Genomic DNA, 9,135 nt, shown 5'->3' on the forward strand with positions numbered 1-9,135 from the left:
CCAACAAGACTCAAATATATATATATATATATATTGGAAATGTAAGCAGGGGTTGAGCTTCTTCAGTTTGTGTCACAAAGTGGATACGTTTCTGTGTCCCTTTCAGAGTGAGTGACACATTGACTTTATATAGTGTACCAAGAGTTGTTCCCTCGCTTACGGCCATACCAGCCTGAATACGCCCGATCTCGTCCGATCTCGGAAGCTAAGCAGGGTCGTGCCTGGTTAGTACTTGGATGGGAGACTGCCTGGGAATACCAGGTGCTGTAAGCTTTTTGTCCCAGTAGAGCGTGCTCTTGTGTCATGGAGCAACTGCTTTTTATTTATCACCCTAATAATATCATGGATTGTTATTGGACTAAATGCAGTTTGTGTGCTGCCCTGCCCTGATCAAATCAAATCAAATAATGGACAGTGCGTTTCCCTCAAAATATAGGCAGTACATGCAGCCTTTGTTTTTAGTCTAGGAGACAGTCAATGTCTGTAGTCCATTAGGGCACTATACAATCCCTTCAATGTTTTGCCTGATTCCGTTAATTCCCAAGTTCCCTTTTCTCCGTTTAGATTTCCCCGTTGACCGTTTGTCCCTGTTTTGGCAGGTTTTCGCTCTCAAAAGTACACCTTTTTAATAGCAAAACAGCACAATTGGATGTTCTATGTCCACAACAATGTTTAAACCCTATCAGGTGACCATTTGTGAGGTCTGGGAAAAATGTAAGACATTTAGATGTTGGGGTGTAGTTACCCTTAAATGCAAGCATGCACCAGGAAGAGACCTTTGTTTGGTTAAGCGGTGTTGCTGTAGAACAAATGGCAACTGGAGTGATGCAAATGATCACGGTATAATTCTGCCAGGCAGGCATAGGCTACTTTGTAGTTAACATTTACTTGCGAAGGTTTTGGGGAAAGCCATTCCTTCCCTACCAGAAGAAGGTTATCATTAGCATCATCGCTAATGGCTACACAAAGTGTAGACATACGCGCGCACCGCACACATGCACACAGACAGGGGCATTCCTGTGCCGTTTCAGAAAGTTCATGGAAATACGAATCACTGATGCATTTTGTTCATGTCTTATGATTGACTTGGGCAAATGAATGCGTTTTCTAACAAGTTGAATAGATTTAGTTGATTTCTTACTAAGTTCAATAAATGTTTGAATATTGTTGAATTTCGGTTTAATGTCTGGATTCCGTGATTCGGTCCGCAACGTCTATTTTATAGGGCCCTAGTCAATGAACTTGTCATAAATCAACATAGGATATGCCCTCTTCCCCCCCCCCCCAACAAGACTCAAATATATATGTATATATATATTGGAAATGTAAGCAGGGGTTGAGCTTCTTCAGTTTGTGTCACAAAGTGGATACGTTTCTGTGTCCCTTTCAGAGTGAGTGACACATTGACTTTATATAGTGTACCAAGAGTTGTTCCCTCGCTTACGGCCATACCAGCCTGAATACGCCCGATCTCGTCCAATCTCTGAAGCTAAGCAGGGTTGGGCCTGGTTAGTACTTGGATGGGAGACTGCCTGGGAATTCCAGGTGCTGTAAGCTTTTTGTCCCAGTAGAGCGTGCTCTTGTGTCATGGAGCAACTGCTTTTTATTTATCACCCTAATAATATCATGGATTGTTTTTGGACTAAATGCAGTTTGTGTGCTGCCCTGCCCTGATCAAATCAAATCAAATAATGGACAGTGCGTTTCCCTCAAAATATAGGCAGTACATGCAGCCTTTGTTTTTAGTCTAGGAGACAGTCAATGTCTGTAGTCCATTAGGGCACTATACAATCCCTTCAATGTTTTGCCTGATTCCGTTAATTCCCAAGTTCCCTTTTCTCCGTTTAGATTTCCCCGTTGACCGTTTGTCCCTGTTTTGGCAGGTTTTCGCTCTCAAAAGTACACCTTTTTAATAGCAAAACAGCACAATTGGATGTTCTATGTCCACAACAATGTTTAAACCCTATCAGGTGACCATTTGTGAGGTCTGGGAAAAATGTAAGACATTTAGATGTTGGGGTGTAGTTACCCTTAAATGCAAGCATGCACCAGGAAGAGACCTTTGTTTGGTTAAGCGGTGTTGCTGTAGAACAAATGGCAACTGGAGTGATGCAAATGATCACGGTATAATTCTGCCAGGCAGGCATAGGCTACTTTGTAGTTAACATTTACTTGCGAAGGTTTTGGGGAAAGCCATTCCTTCCCTACCAGAAGAAGGTTATCATTAGCATCATCGCTAACGGCTACACAAAGTGTAGACATACGCGCGCACCGCACACATGCACACAGACAGGGGCATTCCTGTGCCGTTTCAGAAAGTTCATGGAAATACGAATCACTGATGCATTTTGTTCATGTCTTATGATTGACTTGGGCAAATGAATGCGTTTTCTAACAAGTTGAATAGATTTAGTTGATTTCTTACTAAGTTCAATAAATGTTTGAATATTGTTGAATTTCGGTTTAATGTCTGGATTCCGTGATTCGGTCCGCAACGCCTATTTTATAGGGCCCTAGTCAATGAACTTGTCATAAATCAACATAGGATATGCCCTCTTCCCCCCCCCCCAACAAGACTCAAATATATATATATATATATATTGGAAATGTAAGCAGGGGTTGAGCTTCTTCAGTTTGTGTCACAAAGTGGATACGTTTCTGTGTCCCTTTCAGAGTGAGTGACACATTGACTTTATATAGTGTACCAAGAGTTGTTCCCTCGCTTACGGCCATACCAGCCTGAATACGCCCGATCTCGTCCGATCTCGGAAGCTAAGCAGGGTCGTGCCTGGTTAGTACTTGGATGGGAGACCGCCTGGGAATACCAGGTGCTGTAAGCTTTTTGTCCCAGTAGAGCGTGCTCTTGTGTCATGGAGCAACTGCTTTTTATTTATCACCCTAATAATATCATGGATTGTTATTGGACTAAATGCAGTTTGTGTGCTGCCCTGCCCTGATCAAATCAAATCAAATAATGGACAGTGCGTTTCCCTCAAAATATAGGCAGTACATGCAGCCTTTGTTTTTAGTCTAGGAGACAGTCAATGTCTGTAGTCCATTAGGGCACTATACAATCCCTTCAATGTTTTGCCTGATTCCGTTAATTCCCAAGTTCCCTTTTCTCCGTTTAGATTTCCCCGTTGACCGTTTGTCCCTGTTTTGGCAGGTTTTCGCTCTCAAAAGTACACCTTTTTAATAGCAAAACAGCACAATTGGATGTTCTATGTCCACAACAATGTTTAAACCCTATCAGGTGACCATTTGTGAGGTCTGGGAAAAATTTAAGACATTTAGATGTTGGGGTGTAGTTACCCTTAAATGCAAGCATGCACCAGGAAGAGACCTTTGTTTGGTTAAGCGGTGTTGCTGTAGAACAAATGGCAACTGGAGTGATGCAAATGATCACGGTATAATTCTGCCAGGCAGGCATAGGCTACTTTGTAGTTAACATTTACTTGCGAAGGTTTTGGGGAAAGCCATTCCTTCCCTACCAGAAGAAGGTTATCATTAGCATCATCGCTAACGGCTACACAAAGTGTAGACATACGCGCGCACCGCACACATGCACACAGACAGGGGCATTCCTGTGCCGTTTCAGAAAGTTCATGGAAATACGAATCACTGATGCATTTTGTTCATGTCTTATGATTGACTTGGGCAAATGAATGCGTTTTCTAACAAGTTGAATAGATTTAGTTGATTTCTTACTAAGTTCAATAAATGTTTGAATATTGTTGAATTTCGGTTTAATGTCTGGATTCCGTGATTCGGTCCGCAACGCCTATTTTATAGGGCCCTAGTCAATGAACTTGTCATAAATCAACATAGGATATGCCCTCTTCCCCCCCCCCCCAACAAGACTCAAATATATATGTATATATATATTGGAAATGTAAGCAGGGGTTGAGCTTCTTCAGTTTGTGTCACAAAGTGGATACGTTTCTGTGTCCCTTTCAGAGTGAGTGACACATTGACTTTATATAGTGTACCAAGAGTTGTTCCCTCGCTTACGGCCATACCAGCCTGAATACGCCCGATCTCGTCCAATCTCTGAAGCTAAGCAGGGTTGGGCCTGGTTAGTACTTGGATGGGAGACTGCCTGGGAATTCCAGGTGCTGTAAGCTTTTTGTCCCAGTAGAGCGTGCTCTTGTGTCATGGAGCAACTGCTTTTTATTTATCACCCTAATAATATCATGGATTGTTTTTGGACTAAATGCAGTTTGTGTGCTGCCCTGCCCTGATCAAATCAAATCAAATAATGGACAGTGCGTTTCCCTCAAAATATAGGCAGTACATGCAGCCTTTGTTTTTAGTCTAGGAGACAGTCAATGTCTGTAGTCCATTAGGGCACTATACAATCCCTTCAATGTTTTGCCTGATTCCGTTAATTCCCAAGTTCCCTTTTCTCCGTTTAGATTTCCCCGTTGACCGTTTGTCCCTGTTTTGGCAGGTTTTCGCTCTCAAAAGTACACCTTTTTAATAGCAAAACAGCACAATTGGATGTTCTATGTCCACAACAATGTTTAAACCCTATCAGGTGACCATTTGTGAGGTCTGGGAAAAATGTAAGACATTTAGATGTTGGGGTGTAGTTACCCTTAAATGCAAGCATGCACCAGGAAGAGACCTTTGTTTGGTTAAGCGGTGTTGCTGTAGAACAAATGGCAACTGGAGTGATGCAAATGATCACGGTATAATTCTGCCAGGCAGGCATAGGCTACTTTGTAGTTAACATTTACTTGCGAAGGTTTTGGGGAAAGCCATTCCTTCCCTACCAGAAGAAGGTTATCATTAGCATCATCGCTAACGGCTACACAAAGTGTAGACATACGCGCGCACCGCACACATGCACACAGACAGGGGCATTCCTGTGCCGTTTCAGAAAGTTCATGGAAATACGAATCACTGATGCATTTTGTTCATGTCTTATGATTGACTTGGGCAAATGAATGCGTTTTCTAACAAGTTGAATAGATTTAGTTGATTTCTTACTAAGTTCAATAAATGTTTGAATATTGTTGAATTTCGGTTTAATGTCTGGATTCCGTGATTCGGTCCGCAACGCCTATTTTATAGGGCCCTAGTCAATGAACTTGTCATAAATCAACATAGGATATGCCCTCTTCCCCCCCCCCCAACAAGACTCAAATATATATATATATATATATTGGAAATGTAAGCAGGGGTTGAGCTTCTTCAGTTTGTGTCACAAAGTGGATACGTTTCTGTGTCCCTTTCAGAGTGAGTGACACATTGACTTTATATAGTGTACCAAGAGTTGTTCCCTCGCTTACGGCCATACCAGCCTGAATACGCCCGATCTCGTCCGATCTCGGAAGCTAAGCAGGGTCGTGCCTGGTTAGTACTTGGATGGGAGACCGCCTGGGAATACCAGGTGCTGTAAGCTTTTTGTCCCAGTAGAGCGTGCTCTTGTGTCATGGAGCAACTGCTTTTTATTTATCACCCTAATAATATCATGGATTGTTATTGGACTAAATGCAGTTTGTGTGCTGCCCTGCCCTGATCAAATCAAATCAAATAATGGACAGTGCGTTTCCCTCAAAATATAGGCAGTACATGCAGCCTTTGTTTTTAGTCTAGGAGACAGTCAATGTCTGTAGTCCATTAGGGCACTATACAATCCCTTCAATGTTTTGCCTGATTCCGTTAATTCCCAAGTTCCCTTTTCTCCGTTTAGATTTCCCCGTTGACCGTTTGTCCCTGTTTTGGCAGGTTTTCGCTCTCAAAAGTACACCTTTTTAATAGCAAAACAGCACAATTGGATGTTCTATGTCCACAACAATGTTTAAACCCTATCAGGTGACCATTTGTGAGGTCTGGGAAAAATTTAAGACATTTAGATGTTGGGGTGTAGTTACCCTTAAATGCAAGCATGCACCAGGAAGAGACCTTTGTTTGGTTAAGCGGTGTTGCTGTAGAACAAATGGCAACTGGAGTGATGCAAATGATCACGGTATAATTCTGCCAGGCAGGCATAGGCTACTTTGTAGTTAACATTTACTTGCGAAGGTTTTGGGGAAAGCCATTCCTTCCCTACCAGAAGAAGGTTATCATTAGCATCATCGCTAACGGCTACACAAAGTGTAGACATACGCGCGCACCGCACACATGCACACAGACAGGGGCATTCCTGTGCCGTTTCAGAAAGTTCATGGAAATACGAATCACTGATGCATTTTGTTCATGTCTTATGATTGACTTGGGCAAATGAATGCGTTTTCTAACAAGTTGAATAGATTTAGTTGATTTCTTACTAAGTTCAATAAATGTTTGAATATTGTTGAATTTCGGTTTAATGTCTGGATTCCGTGATTCGGTCCGCAACGCCTATTTTATAGGGCCCTAGTCAATGAACTTGTCATAAATCAACATAGGATATGCCCTCTTCCCCCCCCCCCCAACAAGACTCAAATATATATGTATATATATATTGGAAATGTAAGCAGGGGTTGAGCTTCTTCAGTTTGTGTCACAAAGTGGATACGTTTCTGTGTCCCTTTCAGAGTGAGTGACACATTGACTTTATATAGTGTACCAAGAGTTGTTCCCTCACTTACGGCCATACCAGCCTGAATACGCCCGATCTCGTCAGATCTCGGAAGCTAAGCAGGTTTAGGGCTGGTTAGTACTTGGATGGGGGACCACCTTGGAATACCAGTTGCTGTAAAAGCATGTAAGAAGCTATGACGTGGACTGATAATCTGCGTTATAGGCTGAGATGTGAAGATGTGAAATATGAAGAGATGATATGGAAAAATAAGCTGTGAAGCTATGAGATGTGAAATATAAAGCTATGATATGTAAAATAAGCTGTGAAGCTATGAGATGTGAAATATGAAGCTATGATATGTAAAAAGAAGCTGTGAAGCTATGAGATGTGAAGAAGTGATGTGAAATATGAAGCTATGATATGTAAAAAAGAAGCTATGATATGATGTGAAGATGTGAAATATGAAGCTATGATATGTAAAAAGAAGCTGTGAAGCTATGAGATGTGAAGAAATGATGTGAAATATGAAGCTATGATATGTAAAAAGAAGCTGTGAAGCTATGAAATGTGAAGAAATGATGTGAAATATGAAGCTATGATATGTAAAAAAGAAGCTGTGAAGCTATGATATGATGTGAAGATGTGAAATATGAAGCTATGATATAAAGATGGGTTAATTTAAAAAAAAAAAAAAAAAAAAATACGCCCGATCTCGTCCGATCTCTGAAGCTAAGCAGGGTTGGGCCTGGTTAGTACTTGGATGGGAGACTGCCTGGGAATTCCAGGTGCTGTAAGCTTTTTGTCCCAGTAGAGCGTGCTCTTGTGTCATGGAGCAACTGCTTTTTATTTATCACCCTAATAATATCATGGATTGTTTTTGGACTAAATGCAGTTTGTGTGCTGCCCTGCCCTGATCAAATCAAATCAAATAATGGACAGTGCGTTTCCCTCAAAATATAGGCAGTACATGCAGCCTTTGTTTTTAGTCTAGGAGACAGTCAATGTCTGTAGTCCATTAGGGCACTATACAATCCCTTCAATGTTTTGCCTGATTCCGTTAATTCCCAAGTTCCCTTTTCTCCGTTTAGATTTCCCCGTTGACCGTTTGTCCCTGTTTTGGCAGGTTTTCGCTCTCAAAAGTACACCTTTTTAATAGCAAAACAGCACAATTGGATGTTCTATGTCCACAACAATGTTTAAACCCTATCAGGTGACCATTTGTGAGGTCTGGGAAAAATGTAAGACATTTAGATGTTGGGGTGTAGTTACCCTTAAATGCAAGCATGCACCAGGAAGAGACCTTTGTTTGGTTAAGCGGTGTTGCTGTAGAACAAATGGCAACTGGAGTGATGCAAATGATCACGGTATAATTCTGCCAGGCAGGCATAGGCTACTTTGTAGTTAACATTTACTTGCAAAGGTTTTGGGGAAAGCCATTCCTTCCCTACCAGAAGAAGGTTATCATTAGCATCATCGCTAACGGCTACACAAAGTGTAGACATACGCGCGCACCGCACACATGCACACAGACAGGGGCATTCCTGTGCCGTTTCAGAAAGTTCATGGAAATACGAATCACTGATGCATTTTGTTCATGTCTTATGATTGACTTGGGCAAATGAATGCGTTTTCTAACAAGTTGAATAGATTTAGTTGATTTCTTACTAAGTTCAATAAATGTTTGAATATTGTTGAATTTCGGTTTAATGTCTGGATTCCGTGATTCGGTCCGCAACGCCTATTTTATAGGGCCCTAGTCAATGAACTTGTCATAAATCAACATAGGATATGCCCTCTTCCCCCCCCCCCCAACAAGACTCAAATATATATATATATATATATTGGAAATGTAAGCAGGGGTTGAGCTTCTTCAGTTTGTGTCACAAAGTGGATACGTTTCTGTGTCCCTTTCAGAGTGAGTGACACATTGACTTTATATAGTGTACCAAGAGTTGTTCCCTCGCTTACGGCCATACCAGCCTGAATACGCCCGATCTCGTCCGATCTCGGAAGCTAAGCAGGGTCGTGCCTGGTTAGTACTTGGATGGGAGACCGCCTGGGAATACCAGGTGCTGTAAGCTTTTTGTCCCAGTAGAGCGTGCTCTTGTGTCATGGAGCAACTGCTTTTTATTTATCACCCTAATAATATCATGGATTGTTATTGGACTAAATGCAGTTTGTGTGCTGCCCTGCCCTGATCAAATCAAATCAAATAATGGACAGTGCGTTTCCCTCAAAATATAGGCAGTACATGCAGCCTTTGTTTTTAGTCTAGGAGACAGTCAATGTCTGTAGTCCATTAGGGCACTATACAATCCCTTCAATGTTTTGCCTGATTCCGTTAATTCCCAAGTTCCCTTTTCTCCGTTTAGATTTCCCCGTTGACCGTTTGTCCCTGTTTTGGCAGGTTTTCGCTCTCAAAAGTACACCTTTTTAATAGCAAAACAGCACAATTGGATGTTCTATGTCCACAACAATGTTTAAACCCTATCAGGTGACCATTTGTGAGGTCTGGGAAAAATGTAAGACATTTAGATGTTGGGGTGTAGTTACCCTTAAATGCAAGCATGCACCAGGAAGAGACCTTTGTTTGGTTAAGCGGTGTTGCTGTAGAACAAATGGCA

This window comes from Coregonus lavaretus, assembly GCF_964263955.1.
Source record: "Coregonus lavaretus genome assembly, chromosome: 4".
In the NCBI taxonomy this organism is placed as follows: domain Eukaryota; kingdom Metazoa; phylum Chordata; class Actinopteri; order Salmoniformes; family Salmonidae; genus Coregonus; species Coregonus lavaretus.